Raw genomic sequence first — 20,351 nt, 5'->3', positions numbered from 1 at the left:
GTCCAATAAAGTATGAACTCCGACTGAAAGATTTTCCACATTCATTATACTCGTATGGTATTTCTCCACTATGACTTTTCTGATGTTGAATAATATGTGAGCTCCAAATAAATGTTATTCCACTTATAAGGCTTCCACCCATGATGAATTTTCTGATGCCCAATAAGAAACAAATTTTGACTGAAGGCTTTCACACATGGTACATTTATAAGGATTTTCCCTAGTATGAATGCTTTGATGTCTAATAAGACATGACCTTCTGCTGAAAACTTTTACCACATTCATCGCATTTGTAAGTTTTCTCTGTGCTCAGATCTTTTATGAGTCTTATATGCTCTGAATTGGGTTCAAAACTAGGGTTATATGAATCATAAAATGGGACTTTGTCACGAAAAGGATCTTTATCTGATAACACAGAGTTTGCCTTCACACCAGAGCTCCTGTCACATTTAACCGATTCATGGTTTATCTCCTTTGTGGGGCTTAGTCCATTGGCCTTTATTCTGAAACTGCAATCTCTGAAAGGAATGTATCACACTCTTTCCCATATTGAGTTTCCCTGGAATATCTTGTCTTTTTTTTTTTTTAATTAAAGTTTATTGGGGTGACAATTGTTAGTAAAGTTACATAGATTTCAGGTGTACAATTCTGTATTACATCATCTATAAATCCCATTGTGTGTTTGCCATCCAGAGTCAGTTCTCCTTCCATCACTATATATTTGATCCCCTTTACCCTCATCTACCACCCCATGAGAAAAAAAAAGTCCGTGGAATATCTTAAACCGCCTTCTTCATAGGCAGAGTACTGAAGAAGGGCCCATGAGATTCCTGTCAGAAATATCCCTTGCAAGTACTTTTTAGTTAAAACAGAGATTCTATTTTGTCCATTGGAGCTTTGTCAACAGAAATGATAAAAATAAAATTAAAATATCATCTGTTTTTCATGTTAAGAATAATTCAATGGCTGATCTGAAATCACAGGAAAGGGGTTACCTAATTTAAACCAATGCCCATTTTCCATTTTATTAAAGGACAAGATGAGCAATTTGAAAAATAGATTCTGCTCCTGCCACCATCCTACACACACACACACACACACACACACACACACGTTATATTGCTTTAAAATTCCTCAAATATTATCATATATTTTCCCCCATTTTAAAAATTAGTTTCAGGTGTACAAAGCAATGTAATAGTTAGACATTTCACCCTCTCATAAAGTGATAACCCACCCCCCAAGCTACTACCCCTCTGACATGTTATATAGCTGTTATAATACCATTGACTGTCTTCCCTATGTTGTACTCCACATCCTGTGACGATATATATCTATATATTTAGTTATAGTTGACATTCAATATTATTCTACTTCAACTCTTCACATGTATAGCACATTGGTCAGGTATCTACATAGTCTATGACATGATCCCCCTGATAAGTCCAGTGCCCATCTGGCACCTTACATGATCGTTACAACATTGTTGATTATATTCCCCATACTGTATTAACTATCAATTTGTATTTCTTAATGCCTTCACCTTTTGCACCCTGCCCCCAACCCCATTCCCATCTATCACATTGATAGATCTAGTACCTGTCTGGCACCATTCATAGTTGTTACAATATTATTGACTATATTCCTTATGCTGTACTTTACATTCCCATGACTGCTGTATAACAACCAATTTTTACTTCTTTAATCCCTTCCCCTTTCACTTATCCTTAACCCCCCCTCCCATCTTACAAAAGTCCCTCTAAGATTCCTTGTAATACTGGTTTGGTGGTGATGAACTCCTTCAGCTTTTTCTTGTCTGGGAAGCTCCGTATCTGTCCTTTGATTCTAAAGGACAGACTTGCTGGGTAGAGCAATCTTGGTTGTATGTCCTTGCTTTTCATAATTTGGAATATTTCCTGCCACTCCCTTCTTGCCTGCAAAGTTTCTGTTGAGAAATCAGCTTCCAGCCTTATGGGGGCTCTCTTGTAGATAACTAACTGCTTTTCTCTTGCTGCTTTTAAGATTCTCTCTTTGTATTTAAACTTTGGCATTTTATTTATGATGTGTCTTGGTGTGGGCCTCTTTGGGTTCATCTTGTTTGGGACTCTATGTGCTTCCTGGGCTTGAATGTCTATTTCCTTCACCAGGCCAGGGAAGTTTTCTGTCATTATTTCCTCCAATAGGTTTTTAATTCCTTGTTCTCTCTCTTTTCCTTCTGTTACCCCTATAATTCGAATGTTGGTGTACTTGATATTGTCCCGGGGGCCCCTTAAACTCTCCTAAATTTTCCGGATTCTTTTTTCTTTTTGCTATTCTGGTTGGGTGTTTTCTACTACCTTATACTCTACATCACTGGTTGGATCCTCTGCTTCACCTAATCTACTGTTGATTCCCTGTAATATAGTCTTCATTTCCATTAATGTCCCCTTTATTTCTGACTTGTTCTTTTTTATGGTTTTCATCTCAGTCATGCAGGGTGACAGGTGGGGTCTCTTCTGGGGTCTCTAGTCCCGCTCCCCACTTAAGAACGCAGGACATGGTGAGGCCAAAAAGGAACACCCACGGAGCCATAGATAGGGGAGTCATACCACTATATTCTCGCTGGCGGCTGGGTTGAAGACACAGGAAGCAGGAGCCACACTGTTCGCAACCCTCACTGCGCCGCTTGCAGGCTCAGCCACCATCTTCTTGCTAGCCCCCATTCTCTGCTAGCGTAGCCCCGGCAGTTATATTAGTGGCCAATGGCTCACTGGTTACAGCTGACGGCCAACTAGCCACAGCTGATGGCCATCCAATCACAGTTGATGGCCATTTACTACCTGAGCCAGCACCTTTCCACGTGAGGCTGAGAACCTGGAAACTGCACTCCTGGCTCTGTCCCCACAATCTCCATTTTTATGCTTCCTATCTCTCTGTTGAAGTTCTCTATGAGATCACTGAGCATTCTTATAACCAGTGTTTGGAACTCTACGTCTGATAGATTGCTTATCTCTGATTCACTTAGTTCTTTTTCTGGAGCTTTGTTTTGTTCTTTTATTTGGACATGTTTCTTTGTCTCCCAGTTTCTATGTATTAGGTAGAGCTCCTATGTCTTCTGGTCTTAGAAGAATGGCCTTTTTTTTAAATTTGGGAATATTGGGGAACAGTATTTCTCCAGGGCCCATCAGTTCCAAGTCATTGTCCTTCAATCTAGTTGTTGTGGAGGGTATAGCTCAGCTCCAAGTCCAGTCACCATTTGCAATCTTAGTTGCAGGGGGCACAGCCCACCATCCCATGCAGGAATTGAACTGGCAATCTTGTTGTTAAGAGCACACGCACTCTAACCAGCTGAGCCATTTGGCCACCCGTAGAATGGCCTTATGTAGTAGGTATGCTGTGGGGTTCAGTGGCACAGTTTTTCTGATCACCTGAGGCATGTACTCCAAGTGTGAATTTTTTGTGGTTGTGTGTGCCCTCCTCTTATAGTTGAGCCTTATCTATCCTATACTGTCTGCCAGCGAGAGTATAGTGGTATGACTCCCCTATCTATGGCTCCGTGGGTGTTCCTTTTTGGCCTCACCATATCCTGCGTTCTTATGTGGGGAGTGGAACTAGAGACCCCAGAAGAGACCCCACCTGGTTGATAAATGTACATCAATGTGAGGGACTGACCCTTGGGGGGCTCACTGGTTGTGAGGACTGGCCTTGACTACAGTGGAAGAGTTGTTGTTCAGGGGCTGACCCTATGGCTCCAGCTTGTTTTGAAGCCAGCCAATGGGGGCGCCAGCCTCAGGACCACCTTGGAGGAGATTCGCTGCAGGTCTACTTTAGCCACAGCTTGTGCCCTGGGGTCCCCCAGCAGGAGCCAGAAAGAAATCTACAGATGGCTGCCACCTGTGCTGTGCTTGGAAGCTCCTTTAGAGGCCAAGCCATGAACATAGACCAGCTGCCACTTGTGCTGGCTTAGGGCTGCTCAGCCAGAGGAACAGTACATGCTCAAGCCAAATGCTGCTTGTCAGGGTTCCATGAACCTTTGAGGGTCTAGGAAAGTCTGCAGCTTGAGCCAAGGCAGGTGGTCTGCATGAAAAAGCCATGGGAAGCAGCCTGGGTGTGCCTGATAGTTGGGCGGGGCCAGGTCTCAAATCGCCAGTGCATGGTGAAAGAACTTCAGAGACTCAGATATTGCTGTGGCCTGTGTTCTCGTACTGGGAAGGGGGAGGGCTCAACAAAGAAACAATGGCCTCTATCAGATCCCCCATCCAGGAGAAAGCCGCCTCTCCAGCCCCCATCCCAAGCCAGACAACCCAATTCCCCACCATTTGTCCCTGCTGCCTTTTCAGCTGCTGCCACAGTGCTGGAGCTCAGAGCGAGTGATTCCATTGGTGGGTAAGTCTGCGTGAAATCTCTTTAAGACGAGCGCCTGTGAGTGCAGCTGTACTCAGTCTCACTCAGTCACAATCTCCGCTGGTTTTCACAACCAGAAATTATGTGGACTTCTCTCCCCGACACTGGAACCCTGGGCTGGAGTGGAGCTGGGATCTCTTGCCCTCTGTCAATTGGCAAAAAAATAATGCTCAAAAAAATCATCCAAAAGAATGGTTTATTCGGGAAAAGAAAAAAGAAACAAAGCCACTGTGGGGACAGAGCCAGGAGTGCAGTTTCCAGGCTCTCAGCCTCACATGGAAAGGTGCTGGCTCAGGTAGTAAATGGCCATCAACTGTGATTGGATGGCTAGTTGGCCGTCAGCTGTAACCAGTGTCATTGGCCACTAATATAACTGCCGTGGGTACGCTAGCAGAAAATGAGGGCTAGCAAGAAGATAGTGGCTGAGCCTGCAAGCCGTGCAGTGAGGGTTGCGAACAGTGTGGCTCCTGCTTCCTGTGTCTCCAACCCAGCCACCAGCGAGACTATAGTGGTATGACTCCCCTATCTATGGCTCCATGAGTGTTCCTTTTTGCCCTCACCATGTCCTGTGTTCTTATGTGGGGAGGGGTACTAGCAACCCCGTATGAGTCCCCATGTGACAGCCACCAAAGAGTGTGTATACGCACACTCATTGGCAGGTGTCCCAACCAGTCACCCACATGGAGAAAGTCCCAAGGCCAACATGGTTTCCCGCTTTATTCGCATCCCTCCCAGAAGTTACCACAAAATTCAACAGGAAGTCAAGATTAGAGAGTTAACAAGGGGCCCAGCTCCACCCATAGTGCTCCCAGCTCTATGGTTAAGCATCTTAAGATGCCAGTTCACTTTTATCACCTCCTGGGGATAGTGAGGGACCCCAACAGCTGAAATAGCCCTCCTGATCTTTAATGGTGACATGCTGGTGTGGGACCAGCCCGTGCGTTCTATGTCTCTGACATTCCTACCAGTCTGGAGGTGCCTTCTTCTGCATGTCCTTAGTTGAAAGGCTTCAGCTCAGCTTAATTTTAGGTGATTCTCAATAATGGTTGCTTTGTAGATTCGTTGTAATTTTGATGTGGTTGTGAGAGCACGTAAACACAGCGTTTACCTACTGTGCCATCTTGGTTCCTCCTTGGCCCAAATACTATCATATATTTTAAAGTGAGCAGGGAAAAACGATTCTATTTCATAAATCAGGAAACAGACTAAAAGAGGTAAATGTCATATACTCACAATGGCTACTACCATGTTTCCCTGAAAATAAGACCTAGCCGGACAATCAGCTCTAATGCATCTTTTGGAGCAAAAATTAATATAAGACCCGGTATTATATTATATTATATTGTGTTATATTATATTATATTATAGACCTGGTCTTATATTATAGTAAAATAAGACTGGGCCTTATATTAATTTTTGCTTCAAAAGGCGCATTAGAGCTGATTGTCCAGCTAGGTCTTATTTTCAGAGAAACACGGTAATATCAAATCTTGGAATAGTTCCCATATCTGAGAACTGTTATTTTTTTTCACAACACACAAACCAAATTTGTATTTGAATTTGTGTAGCATTTCCTACTATACCTATACTTGGAAAACTGCATCAAAAATTTGAAACGTGAAGGAATTTTAAAGAGAGAGAGAGAGAATAAGAGTATTTAATTTTTGTAATGCAGCAAGAAAGGAAAGCAAAGTTGAATCCTACTCAGCCTTGAGAGTGTATTCCATTCTGTTAGAGAAGAGGGAGTTTAGACATGTGGGTGAAGGAAATGATGGAGCCCAGGCAGAATATCCTATACGGTTTAGAAAATAAAATTTTCCTGAATAGAACTATATATAGGCTTATAGTCTTGGTTTAGAAGGAAGATTTAGACAAACATCTCAGATCATCATGCATTGTGTGTTCCCTCTTCAACATCCCAAACTGTTTATTTAAGGTAACCCAAAAGTTTTTACCCACCTAGTGCATCTAAGTTACTTTGAATTTCCAAGTTAGATCATACTAGGAGTTACTCTGAATCTCCAAAGTTAGATCATAATTGGAATTATGAGTATGTATTAGTCAGGGTTGCAGCAGGAAACAGAAGACACTCAAAATGGGTGTTGTGTATAATGCACACTTTTTTGCCCAAATTTGTGAGGGAAAAATAAGGATGTGCATTATACACGGTAGTACTAATTCTGTAGCTATATAAATGTTTTTAATTCTTTTATTTTTGCTTATGAGTTAAAAATGTAACTCTAAAAATCAGTAACGATATCTGTATGCAAAATAATACCCTGGAATACGATAGTCAGCTTTGTGAGCTTATGATGAACTTGCAACGACAAGAGTTCTTGGCCTTCTGTGATGCGTAAATATCATAAATTTGTTACCGGTACATAATATTTTTTTGTGCTTTGTATCTGTTCTCGTGTTTTGTAATTATTTGTTACATAAAATTTCTCATACCATAATATGTTAAAAAATAAATGCTACAATTCCTTTATAATACAGAAAAACAAGTACCTAGTGTAAACAAATAAAAATTTGAATTAAAAAATTAAAATGAAAGATTCTTTTTCTCTGAAAGTTTGGTCCAAAAACGTGGATGTGCATTATACATGGCAAAATACGGTAATCTGAAAAGAGTTTAATAAAGGAGCTAATGACAAAGGTGTGGGCAGGGGTAAAACAAAAAGAATATTCAGCACCCCCTGTTAGTGGCTGAAGAATCATTTAGAAATTCTGGGTCTGAAGGGGTGAGGAGCAAGAACTTATTCCATAGTTATGTGCCATATGATGACGTTTTGGTCAAAGACAGAAAGCATTTACTATGGTGGACCCGTAAGATTATAGTGGAGGTGAATTTCCTGTAAGAAACTGAAGGATTCGTTCAGAAGGAATTTTCTTTTTTTTCTCTGATGGGAGCATTACCTGCTTGGCAATAGATTCCCTCTCACTCACAGCTCCTCAATTTTGAGTGCACAGATTATATCCCAGTCAGTCAGCCACTGACCTGTTTCAACCACAGAGGAGCCTGTCTCCCCAGCTCTACAAGTTCAGGGTGCTACAGCCCTCCCAGATCTAGCCTAATGCTCTTCAGAGTGCATTGCTATAAATTCTTTGTTGAAGACCTAAGATCCTGTACAATTATAGAGATCAACAGGAGCTACCTCAACAAATGTTCAGTGCCACAGCCACTTTAGTAAAAGCTTTTTGTGGTAGTGTGGAGCCAGCCTGTCCCTGTGTTTTGGAAATATTTTCAGGTTTTAATGGTGTAAGTCATAGATAAGTTTTACTTCTTCCATCAATTCAATGCCAGAGTGAACCCTTTGTACCAAATAAGGCCAGTGGGAACAAAAACAAATTTCCAAAGTTAAAATATTGAGTCCTCAGTTGTACACCCTATCCATGTTAAACACCATTATTTTTTTTCCTAAATCAATTTCTTTTATTTTGCAATTTTATTGATATATAATTGGCACACAGCCCTGTATAAGTAAGGTATACAGTATAATAATTTGACTTACATATATTGTGAGTGATTACCACAATAAATTTAGTTAACATCCATCATCTCATATTGATATGAAAAAATTGCTTTTTACTTTGTGATAAAAAAATCTTAGGATCTGCTCTCCATCCCTTTTATTTTTATTATTTTTTTAAATCTTTTTTTATTTATTTATCTTTTTAATTTATTGGGGTGACAATTGTTAGTAAAATTACACAGATTTCAGGTGTGCAATTCTGTATCACATCATCCATAAATCACACTGTGTGTTCACCACCCAGAGTCAGCTCCCCTTCCATCACCATACATTTGATCCCCCTCACCCTCATCCCCCACCCCCCAACCCCTTTACCTTCTGGTAACCACCAAATTACGTTCCCCAGATTAATTTTCAAGCCCGTGGCCATCCTATGATCACCAATTGCCCTCCAATCCACTCACCCTCCCCCCCACCCCCCACCCCTCCCGCCCATCTAGCAACCCTCAGTTTTTCCTCATTGTCTCCCAAACTGTTTCTGATTAGTTCATTCACTTATTCTTTTCTTTAGAATCCGCAAATAAGTGGGATCATATGGTACTTATCTTTCTCTGTCTGACTTATTTCACTTAACATAATGTTCTCCAGATCCATCCATGTTGTTGCAAATGGTAAGATTTCTTTCTTCTTTATGGCTGCATAATACTCCATTGTATAAATGTACCACAGTTTCTTAATCCAGTCATCTACCGATGGGCATTTTGGTTGTTTCCATGTCTTAGCTATTGTGTATAGTGCTGCAATAAACATAGGAGTGCATAAAGATTTTTGAATTGAAGTTTTGGATTTCTCCGGATAGATACCTAGGAGTGGAATTACTGGATCATAAGGTAGTTCCATTTTCAGATTTTTGAGATACCTCCATACTGTTTTCCATAGCGGCTGCACCAATCTGCAATCCCACCAACAGTGCACAAGCGTTCCCTTTTCTCCACATCCGCGCCAGCACTTGTTGTTTGTTGATTTATTGATGATAGCCATTTTGACTGGGGTGAGGTGGTATCTCATTGTGGTTTTTATTTGCATTTCTCTGATGGTTAGTGAGGTTGAGCATTTCTTTATATGTCTGTTTGCCATCTGTATGTCCTTTTTAGAAAAATGTCTCTTCAAGTCCTCTGCCCATTTTTTTTTTTTTTTTTTTTTTTTTTTTTTTTAATATTTTTTTATTTTTTTAATTTATTGGGGTGACAATTGTTAGTAGAATTACATAGATTTCAGTTGTGCAATTCTGAATCACATCATCCATAAATCACACTGTGTGTTCACCACCCAGAGACAGCTCCCCTTCCATCACCGTACATTTGATCCCCCTCACCCTCATCCCCCACCCCCCAACCCCCTTACGCTCTGGTAACCACCAAATTACGTTCCCCAGATTAATTTTCAAACCCCGTGGCCATCCTGTGGTCACCGACTGCCCTCCAATCCCCTCACCCTCCCCCCCACCCCCCACTCCCCCCGCCCATCTAGCAACCCTCAGTTTTTCCTCATTGTCTCCCAGTTTCTGATTAGTTCATTCACTTATTCTTTTCTTTAGAATCCGCAAATAAGTGAGATCATATGGAACTTATCTTTCTCTGTCTGACTTATTTCACTTAACATAATGTTCTCTAGATCCATCCATGTTGTTGCAAATGGTAAGATTTCTTTCTTCCTTATGGCTGCATAATACTCCATTGTATAAATGTACCACAGTTTCTTAATCCAATCATCTACCGATGGGCATTTTGGTTGTTTCCATGTCTTAGCTATTGTGTATAGTGCTGCAATAAACATAGGAGTGCATAGAGATTTTTGAATTGAAGTTCTGGATTTCTCCGGATAGATACCTAGGAGTGGAATTACTGGATCATAAGGTAGTTCCATTTTCAGAATTTTGAGATACCTCCATACTGTTTTCCATAGCGGCTGCACCAGTCTGCAATCCCACCAACAGTGCACAAGCGTTCCCTTTTCTCCACATCCGCGCCAGCACTTGTTGTTTGTTGATTTATTGATGATAGCCATTCTGACTGGGGTGAGGTGGTATCTCATTGTGGTTTTTATTTGCATTTCTCTGATGGTTAGTGAGGTTGAGCATTTCTTCATATGTCTGTTTGCCATCTGAATGTCCTTTTCAGAAAAATGTCTCTTCAAGTCCTCTGCCCATTTTTTAATTGGATCGTTTGTTTTTTTGGAGTTGGGTTGAGTAAGTTTTCCATAGATTTGTGATATTAATCCCTTATCAGATATATCACTGGCAAATATCTTTTCCCATTCAGTAGGATCCCTTCTTGTTTTATTGATGGTTTCCTTTGCTGTGAAAAAACTTTTTAGTTTGATATAATCCCACATGTTTATTCTTTCTCTTAGTTCCCTCGCGCGAGGGTGTATATCAGTAAAAATCTTACTCCGGGTAATGTCTGAGAAGTTTCTTCCTATATTTTCTTCTAGGTATTTTATGGTTTCAGACCTTACATTTAAGTCTTTAAGCCATTTTGAATTTATTTTTGTATATGGTGTAAGGAGGTGGTCCAACTTCATTTTTTTGCATGTGTCTGTCCAGGTTTCCCAGCACCATTTATTGAATAGACTGTCATTACTCCATCGTACATTCTTGCTTCCATTGTCGTAGATTAAATGGCCATATAGGCGTGGATTTATTTCTGGACTCTCTATTCTGTTCCATTGATCTATGTGTCTGTTTTTATGCCAGTACCATGCTGTTTTGATTACTGTAGCCTTGTAGTATAATTTGAAGTCAGGTATTGTTATACCTCCCACTTTGTTCTTATTTCTCAAGATTGCCTTTGCTATTCGGGGTCTTTTATGGTCCCATATAAATTTTAGGATTATATGTTCTATTTCTGTGAAAAACGACGTTGGCAGTTTGATAGGAATTGCATTGAATATGTATATTGCCTTAGGCAGTATGGACATTTTAATTATATTAATTCTTCCTATCCATGAACATGATATGTGTTTCCATCTATTTATATCTTCCTTCATTCCTTTCATCAGTGTCTTATAATTTTCTGAGTATAGATCTTTTACTTCTTTGGTTAAATTTATTCCCAGGTATTTTATAGTCTTTGGAGCGATTGTAAATGGGATTGTTTTTTTAATTTCTCCTTCTGATGTTTTATTATTGGTATATACAAATGCAACTGATTTCTGAATATTAATTTTGTATCCTGCCACTTTACTAAATTCATCTATCAGCTCTAATAGCTTCTTGGTGGAGTCTTTAGGGTTCTCTATATATAGTATCATATCATCTGCATACAATGATAACTTTACTTCCTCCTTACCAATCTGGATGCCTTTTATTTCTTTTTCTTGTCTGATTGCTGTGGCAAGAACTTCCAGAACTATGTTGAATAGAAGCGGAGATAATGGGCATCCTTGCCTTGTTCCTGATCTTAGGGGGAATGGTTTTAGCTTTTCCCCATTGAGTATGATGTTAGCTGTGGGTTTGTCATATATGGCCTTTATTATGTTGAGATAAGATCCCTCTATTCCCACTTTCTTAAGGGTTTTTATCATAAATGGCTGTTGAATTTTATCAAATGCTTTTTCTGCATCTATTGATATGATCATGTGATTTTTATTTTTCATTTTGTTAATGTGGTGTATCACATTAATAGATTTGCGGATGTTGAACCACCCCTGCATACCAGGAATGAATCCCACTTGATCGTGGTGAATGATCTTTTTAATGTATTGCTGAATTCTGTTTGCTAATATTTTGTTGAGGATTTTTGCATCTATGTTCATTAAAGATATCGGCCTGTAGTTTTCTTTTTTTGTGGTGTCTTTGTCTAATTTTGGGATCAGGGTGATAGTGGCTTCGTAAAAAGTGTTTGGGAGTCTTCCCTCCTTCTGGATTTTTTGGAAGAGCTTGAGGAGAATTGGTGATAATTCTTTTTTGAACGCTTTGTAAAATTCATCTGTAAAGCCATCTGGTCCAGGGCTTTTGTTTGTTGGCAGACTGTTGATTACTGATTCAATTTCCGTGGTGGTAATCAGTCTATTCAGGTTTTCTGTTTCTTCTTGAGTTAGCCTTGGAGGGTTGTACGCCTCTAGAAAATTGTCCATTTCTTTCAAATTGTCAAATTTGTTGGCATATAGTTGCTCATAGTAACTTCTTAAAACTTTTTGCATTTCTGTGGTGTCCGTTGTCACTTCTCCTCTTTCATTTCTGATTTTATTAATTTGGGTCCTCTCTCTCTTTTTTTAAATGAGTCTGACTAAAGGTTTGTCGATTTTGTTTATCTTCTCTAAGAACCAACTCTTGGATTCATTGATCTTTTGTATTGTTTTTCTGGTTTCTATTTCATTTATTTCTGCTATGATCTTTATTATCCCCTTCCTTGTGCTCCCTTTGGGCTTATTTTGCTGTTCCTTTTCCAGATCCCTTAAGTGTGAAGATAAACTGCTGATTAGTGATGTTTCTTGTTTCTTTAGGTAGGCCTGCAAAGCTATGAATTTCCCTCTTAGGACTGCTTTCGCGGCATCCCATAGATTTTGGGTCGTCGTGTTTTCATTTTCGTTTATCTCGAGATATCTCTTGATTTCTTCCTTGATCTCCTGCTTGACCCATTCATTATTTAGTAATAAGTTATTCAGCCTCCATGAATTGGTGTGTCTTCCAGTTTTTTTCCTGTAGTTCATTTCTAAGTTCATAGCATTGTGATCAGAGAAGACAATTGGTATGATTTCAATTTTCTTAAATTTATCAAGACTTGTTTTGTGGCCTAACATATGATCTATCTTGGAAAATGTTCCATGTGCGCTTGAGAAAAAGGTGTATTTTGCAGCATTGGGGTGAAATGTTCTGAAAATATCGATTAAATCCAAGTGGTCCAATGTATCATTTAAGGCTGTTGTTTCCATATTGATTTTCTGTCTGGAAGACCTGTCCCTTGTGGTCAGAGGTGTGTTGAAGTCCCCGACTATAATAGTGTTACTGTTGATCTCTGCCTTTATGTCAGTCAGTACCTGTTTTATATATTTAGGTGCTCCTATGTTGGGTGCATAGATGTTTACTAGGGTTATGTCCTCTTGTTGGATCGATCCCTTTATTATTATATAGTGCCCATCTTTATCTTTTAGTATGTTCTTCATTTTAAAGTCTATTTTGTCAGATATAAGTATTGCAACTCCAGCTTTTCTCTCATTTCCATTTGCATGAAATATCTTACTCCAACCCTTCACTTTCAGCCTGTGTGTGTCTTTTGTTCTGAGGTGAGTCTCTTGTATACAGCATATACAAGGGTCTTGCTGTCTTATCCAGTCAGCCACCCTATGTCTCTTGATTGGAGCATTTAATCCATTTACATTTAAAGTGATTATTGATAGGTACATAGATATTGCCATTTTTAAATTTGTAGTTAGGTTGTTTTGATCTTTCTTCTATTTACAGAAGTCCTTTTAGTATTTCTTGCAATGCTGGCTTGGTGGTGATAAATTCCTTTAGCTTATTTTTTTCTGGAAAGCTCTTTATCTCTCCATCAACTTTAAATGATAGCCTTGCTGGATAAAGCAATCTAGGTTGTAAGCCTTTGTTTTCCATTACTTTGAGTATCTCCTGCCACTCCCTCCTGGCCTTCAATGTTTCTGTAGAAAAATCATTTGAAAGTCTTATGGGAGTTCCCTTGTATGTAATCCTCCGTCTTTCTCTTGCTGCTTTTAGGATTCTCTCTTTGTCTTTAAGCTTTGCCATTTTAACTATAATGTGTTTTGGTGTGGACCTGTTTGGGTTTATCCTGGTTGGAACTCTCTGCACTTCCTGGACTTGTATGTTGGTCTCCTTCATCAGGTTGGGGAAGTTTTCAGACATTATTACTTCAAATATGTTCTCAATCCCTTGCTTGCTCTCTTCACCTTCTGGTATTCCTATGATGCGCATGTTGTTGCGCTTGATGTTATCCCAGAGGTCTCTTAGGCCATCCTCATTGTTTTTTATTCTTTTTTCTTTCTGTTGTTCCGTTTGGGTGATCTCTGCTACCTTGTCTTCTAAGTCGCTGATTCGATCCTCTGCTTCATCTAGCCTGCTGGTAATTCCTTCAAGTGAGTTCTTAATTTCGGTAATTGTGTTCTTTAGTTCTAACTGGTTTTTCGTTATGATTTCTCCATCCTTCTTTATGTTTTCTCTAAGCTCATTTGTTATGATTTCTACATCCTTCTTTATGTCTTCTCTAAGCTCCTTAAACATTCTTATCACCAGTGTTCTGAACTCTGTCTCTGAGAGGTTGGTTACGTCTGCTTCATTTGGTTCCAGTTGTGGAGGCTTCTTCTGTTCTTTTATTTGGGACGTGTATCTTTGTTTCCCCATTCTGGCTGACTCTCTGTGTTTATTTTGATATATTAGGTAGATCCCCTAGAGTTCTTAGTTCTTGCTAGGTTATCTTATGTAGTATGTGTCCTTTATATTTGACTCGCACCACGTAGTCCTCCTCTGCGTGTGCTCCAAAGGTGAGTCTTGTGTTGTATACACTGTCCCGTTCAAGAAGATCTTTAATTGCTTCCCGCTAGTGAGCAGGTGGGGTCAAGTCCTGGGCTGACCCGCCGTGAGACTTGGCTCTGCCCCCCGCAGGGCGCTCTGCTGCGTGAGGGTTGACCACCCCAATGTGATTTGGCCTCTATGGGCTCCAGAGCCTGCAGAGAACCCCCTCTAGGTGTGTGACCTGCAGGTCAAACCCGGCTGCACTCCGATGTGGTCTGGAGTTGGCCCCTGGATATGCCGAGTCCCGTGCCACCCAAGCTGGGCCCCGGCAGGGAAGTCCCAGAACAAGGCAAATCACCAAGCACATCAGCAACGACAACAGCAAAGAAAAAAAAAATCAAGTACATTCACATGCAAAAAAAAAAAAAAACAAAAAAACAAAAAAAACAGCCGATAACCCCCACTCGACACAGGCAAAGATATCAAAGATACAAGACAAAGCAAAACAAAACCAAGCAAAGCAAAACAAAGCAAAACAAAAAGCAGCGACCGTCTCGGCCTGAGCCCACCAAGCAATGACCAGGTTGTCCTCTGCTGTACCAAAGAGCCCCCTGCTTATTGCGCAGGCAGAGCCGGTCACCTGGTGCCCAGAGAGACTTTGGGACTGCAGACTTAAATGCGTGGGCCTGAGGGGTCTGGATGATAGTCTCCACAAAGTCAATGCAGCTTCTGCCCTTGTCCGCACGTATGCACACCGAGAGTAGGACCACCAGCCCTTTGTCCAGAACTCCAGAGTCCTAGGGCACTTCTTCAGTGTGTGTGTATGGGTGCGGGCGGGAGATTTCTGATCTGCTGACCGTGCCTCACAAGCTGGGCCCTGGCAGGGCAGTTTCAGAACAAAGCAAATCACCAAGCACAACAGCAACAACAACAACAAAGAAAAATATCAAATACGTTCACATGCAAAACTACCTGATAACCCCCACTCGACAGAGGCAAAGATATCAAAGATATAAAGACAAAGCAAAACAAGACAAAACAAAGCAATACAAAAAGCAGCGACAGTCTCGGCCCAAGCCCACCCAGCAATGTCCAGGTTGTTCTCTGCTGTACCAAAGAGCCCCCTGCTTATTGCGCAGGCAGAGCCGGTCACCTGGTGCCCAGAGAGACCTTGGGACTGCAGACTTAAATGCGTGGGCCTGAGGGGTCTGGATGATAGTTTCCACAATGTCAGTGCAGTTTCTGCCCTTGCCTGCACATATGCACACTGAGAGTGGCACCGCCAGATACGTGACCAGTACTCTTGAGTCTTAAGGCACCTCTTCAGTGTGTGTGTGTGAGTGCGGGCGGGAGATTTCTGATCTGCTGAAAGCCCAGAGCTGCGCCTGCCTCACTGCTGATCTCCGGGTGTGTCTCTGCAGCTGCACCCACCCCACCCTAGGCAAGCCAGGAAGGGTGGGGGCTGGGGATGGAGGGGTCTTCACTCTCCCAGCCCAGCCGTGCGTTGTCCTCTTCCCGCAGGCCAGAAAAGGTGGTGGCTGGGGGTGGGGGCGTCTCTTCTCTCCTAGCGCAGCCAAAATCTCGCACACTTCCCAGTCTGCCTGGGTCAGGGCTGCCCGTCAGGCTTCCCAAAGCGTGAGCCTTAGATACCACTTCTCGGTTCAGGGGCCGGTTTAAGTCTCTGGAAGGGCAGAGTAGGATTGGAAGAGCGGGGCGGGGGAGGGGCCCAGGTATGGAGGCTATGTTCTTTGTCTGCGCTAGGGCCCTCCCGGCGGGAGAAATCAGCCGTGGGACGCAGGGAAAGAGCCCACCTCCTGGTCCCCGCGCTCTCCGCTCCGCCCTGGGATCCCGTGTGTGCGTGCCCGGCACAGCGGTTTTCGGTTTTCGCCCCAGCCAGCTGAGGCTCCGTTGGGCTAAACACCATTATTTTTAATGTATACCACAAAGTTCTTTAATCTGATCACTGCTCCAACCTGCAATAGTCAAAACCACATTGCTATGACAATCCCCTATGTTCCTTTATCTCTCCATCTTGATTTCTTATTCCTCCTGATCCTCAGGCTACCTTCCACTCCCTCCTGACAGTCACTATTATGGTGATCTATGCCTTTCCCAGCCAGTTTCTCCTCCATATTTCCAATCAATCCAGCCCACATTCCTATTCATGGAACAGCGTTGACAGCTTTGATGTTCTATTTCTGACCCTGTAGGAAGGAAGTAGGGGGAGGGCTTGTGGGACAGTGATTATAAAGTCTGTAGGTGTGTACAGTCATGTCCTAGCCTTTACATTCACTTACTGCTCACTCACTGAGTCATCCAGAGCAACTTCCAGTCCTGCAAGTTCCATTCAGGGTAAGTGACCTATACAGGTCTACCATTTTTACCTCTTATACCATATTTTTACTGTACCTTTTCATGTTTAGATATGTTTAGATACACAAATACTTACCATTGTGCTATGATTGTCAGTGGTATTCAATACAGTAACATGCTGCACAGGTTTGTAGCCTAGGGCCAATAGGCTGTACCATACAGCCTGGGTGTGTAATTAAGTTCTACTATATACATTTGTGTAAATGTGCTCTATCATGTTTGAACGATGATTAAATCACCTAACGCCGCATATCTCAGAATTTATCCCTGCTGTTAAGTAATGCATCTTCCAAGATAAAGAGGGCTGCCTGTAGAGCTCCACTATACAGAAGGTGAGACCTTTATTTGAAGGCTATAGCCAGCCAGTGATGAGCTTGTAGAGAGAGACCTGAGTGGCATAAATATCACAACATCAATCTCCTACACTCTGTTCTCCTGCTAGGGCTTCCCACTAGATGAGCTCAATCAGAAGCCGGGGGGAAAGTCACATCCTGGGGCACAGAGGAGGGTACAAAAGGGTAGGGAATGGATCTAGAGGGGCAAATGAAAGACATACGGCAGAGGATATTCAGATATTTTGGATAAATTTGCCTAGTTTTCTCTGGGTAGGCATTGGACTATATGACCCAGTGATTAAAGCTTTTTCACCACCTTCCAAAGCTTCTTTGAATTCTTGGCAATATTTAATCTGCTTCTGTGAACCTTTGGGGATATTTAAAACAAGATTCTCAGAATAAGACTTAATTACAAACAGTTAAGGAGAAAGGAAGTAGGAAGTAGGAAGAAACATTCCATTCATTATAGTGAAACGATATAAGATATGTAGAAATATAATAAATTTAACAAGAAAAGCAGAATTATATGAAGAAAACTATAAAATCTTATGGAAAGACAGAAAATAAAATCTGAGCAACTAGAAAGATAAACCATGTTCTTTGATGAGAATATTTAATGAATATCCCCAAAGAACAAGTCTCTCAAAACTAAAATATAACTAATTCAATAGTAACTAGAATACACAGAACTTATCATTTTGGAATTGTATAAAATAATATAAACTTATTTAGAAAAATAAATGACCAATATTATTTAAGGAAATAAATATATATATATATATAAATATATATATATATAAATATATATATATATATATAAATATATATATATAAAATAAAATATATATATATATATAAAATATATATATATATATATATATATATATATGAAGAATAGTGAAAGGACTTGCCTTTGTGGATATCAATACACTAAAATGCCAATATAATTTTATATATACATATGCATATATATGAAATAATATAAAATAAAGGTGTTAGTTAAATTTACAGTGTAACTGACTATTAATAAAGTCGAACTGCCATCTTATAACATGTTCAATACAGAATATCATAGAATCCAGATGAATTAAAGAGTTAAATATAGAAAATAAAACAATATGAATGTTGCAAGGAAATTTATGTACGATATAGGAGTCAGAAAAATTATCTACACTGGAAACTCTGAAGGTAAAAATAGATTAAAGACTGACATATTTGACTATATGCAAATTGTAAATTTTTTAATGACAAAGATATTAATATATAAACAAAAAATTAGGAACTATGTTTTAATAAATATGACAAAGGGTTAATATACAAACTACATAGAAAGTACTCTTACAAATTGACTAGAAAAAAGACAACCTACATTTTCTTTTTGTCTTTTTTTTTTTTAATTTATTGGGATGACAATTGTTAGTAAAATTACATAGATTTCAGGTGTACAATTCTGCATTACATCATCTATAAATCCCATTGTGTGTTCACCACCCAGAGTCAGTTCTCCTTCCATCACCATATATTTGATCCCCCTTACCCTCATCTCCCACCCCCCATCCCCCTTACCCTCTGGTAACCACTAAACTATTGTCTGTGTCTATGAGTTCTTGTTTCTCATTTGTTTGTCTTGTTCTTTTGTTGTTTTTGGTTTATATACCACATAGCAGTGAAATCATATGGTTCTCTACTTTTTCTGTCTGACTTATTTCGCTTAGCATTATACACTCAAGATCCATCCATGTTATCACAAATGTTCCTATATGATCTTTTCTTACCACCGAATAGTATTCCATTGTGTATATATACCACAACTTCTTTATCCATTCATCTATCGAAGGACATTTTGGTTGTTTCCATGTCTTGTCCACCATAAACAAAGCTGCAATGAACATTGGAGCACACGTGTCTTTATGTATAAATGTTTTCAGATTTTTTGGGTAGATACCCAGGAGAGGGATTGCTGGGTCATATGGTAATTCTATTCGTAATTTTTTGAGGAACCTCCACACTGCCTTCCATAACGGCTGCACTAGTCTGCATTCAACCTACATTTTTTTAAAGAGTGAAGCTGCTTTTTTATTTATTATTTATTATTTATTTATTTATTTTATTGGGCTTTGGATGGTTCTCCAGGTTGATTGTTCTATAATTTAGTTGTAACTTTAGTGTAGTAACAATTATCTGACTTAATTACTTAATTATCTTAATAACTTAATTATCTTAATAACTTAATTATCTTAATTATCTTAATAACTTAATTATTACTTAATTACTTAATTATCTGACCTCGTACACCACAAATATTATATAATTATTTAAAAGAATGAGTTAGAACTATACAAGTTGACTAGGAGACATTTATACAAGGTTATCATTACATGTAATACACAAGGTACAGGGAAGTGTGATTAATATGATGCCATTTTAGTAGCAATGACAAAAAACTGTATGTGTTTATATATGAGATCTGCCAATTAAGTTCTTGAACTCATCCTAGAAAAACTGCTACATACCTCATTGCTGAATATCACTACGGTCACCTTTGAAGTACTCCCCTTGGGAAGCTATGCACTGAAGCCAGCTCCTAGTCCACCCTTCAAAGCAATTTTGGAACTCTTTCTCTGGAATGGCCATCAGAGCTGTTGTCGTATTACACTTGATGTCCTGAATGTCATCAAAATGTCTTCCTTTCAATATTTCCTTTATCTTTGGGTAAAGAAAGAAGTCATTGGGGACCGGATCAGGTGAGTAGGGAGAATGTTCCAATGCAGTTATTTGTTTACTGGCTAAAAACTCCCTCACAGACAGTGTCCTGTGAGCTTGTGCATTGTCGTGATGCAAGAGCCATGAATTGTTGGCAAAAAGTTCAGGTCGTTTAACATTTTCACACAGCCTTTTCAACACTTCCAAATAGTAAACTTGGCTAACTGTTTGTCTGGTTGGTACAAATTCATAATGAATAATCCCTCTGATATCAAAAAATAGGTTAGCAACATCGTTGCAACAAGTTCATGAACTTAATTGACAGACCTCATAGATCAATGGAACAAAATAGAGAGCTCAGAATAGATTCACACAAATAAAGTCAAATAATCAACAAAGGTCCAAAGACAATTCAATGGAAAAAGTATAGTCTTCTCAACAAATGGCACTATAATAATTGGATGTCCATATACAAAAAAAAAAAAAAAAAATCTGGGCACAGACCTTACATCTTTCACAAAAATAAATTCAAAATGGATCACAGACCTAAATATAAAAGCAAAACTGTAAAACTTGGAAAAGGTAGCACAGGAGAAA

The sequence above is a fragment of the Rhinolophus ferrumequinum genome, chromosome X (assembly GCF_004115265.2).
Source record: "Rhinolophus ferrumequinum isolate MPI-CBG mRhiFer1 chromosome X, mRhiFer1_v1.p, whole genome shotgun sequence".
Taxonomy (NCBI): Eukaryota; Metazoa; Chordata; class Mammalia; order Chiroptera; family Rhinolophidae; genus Rhinolophus; species Rhinolophus ferrumequinum.
The sequence above is the reverse complement of the archived record's forward strand: the minus strand, read 5'-3'. Positions refer to the sequence as shown.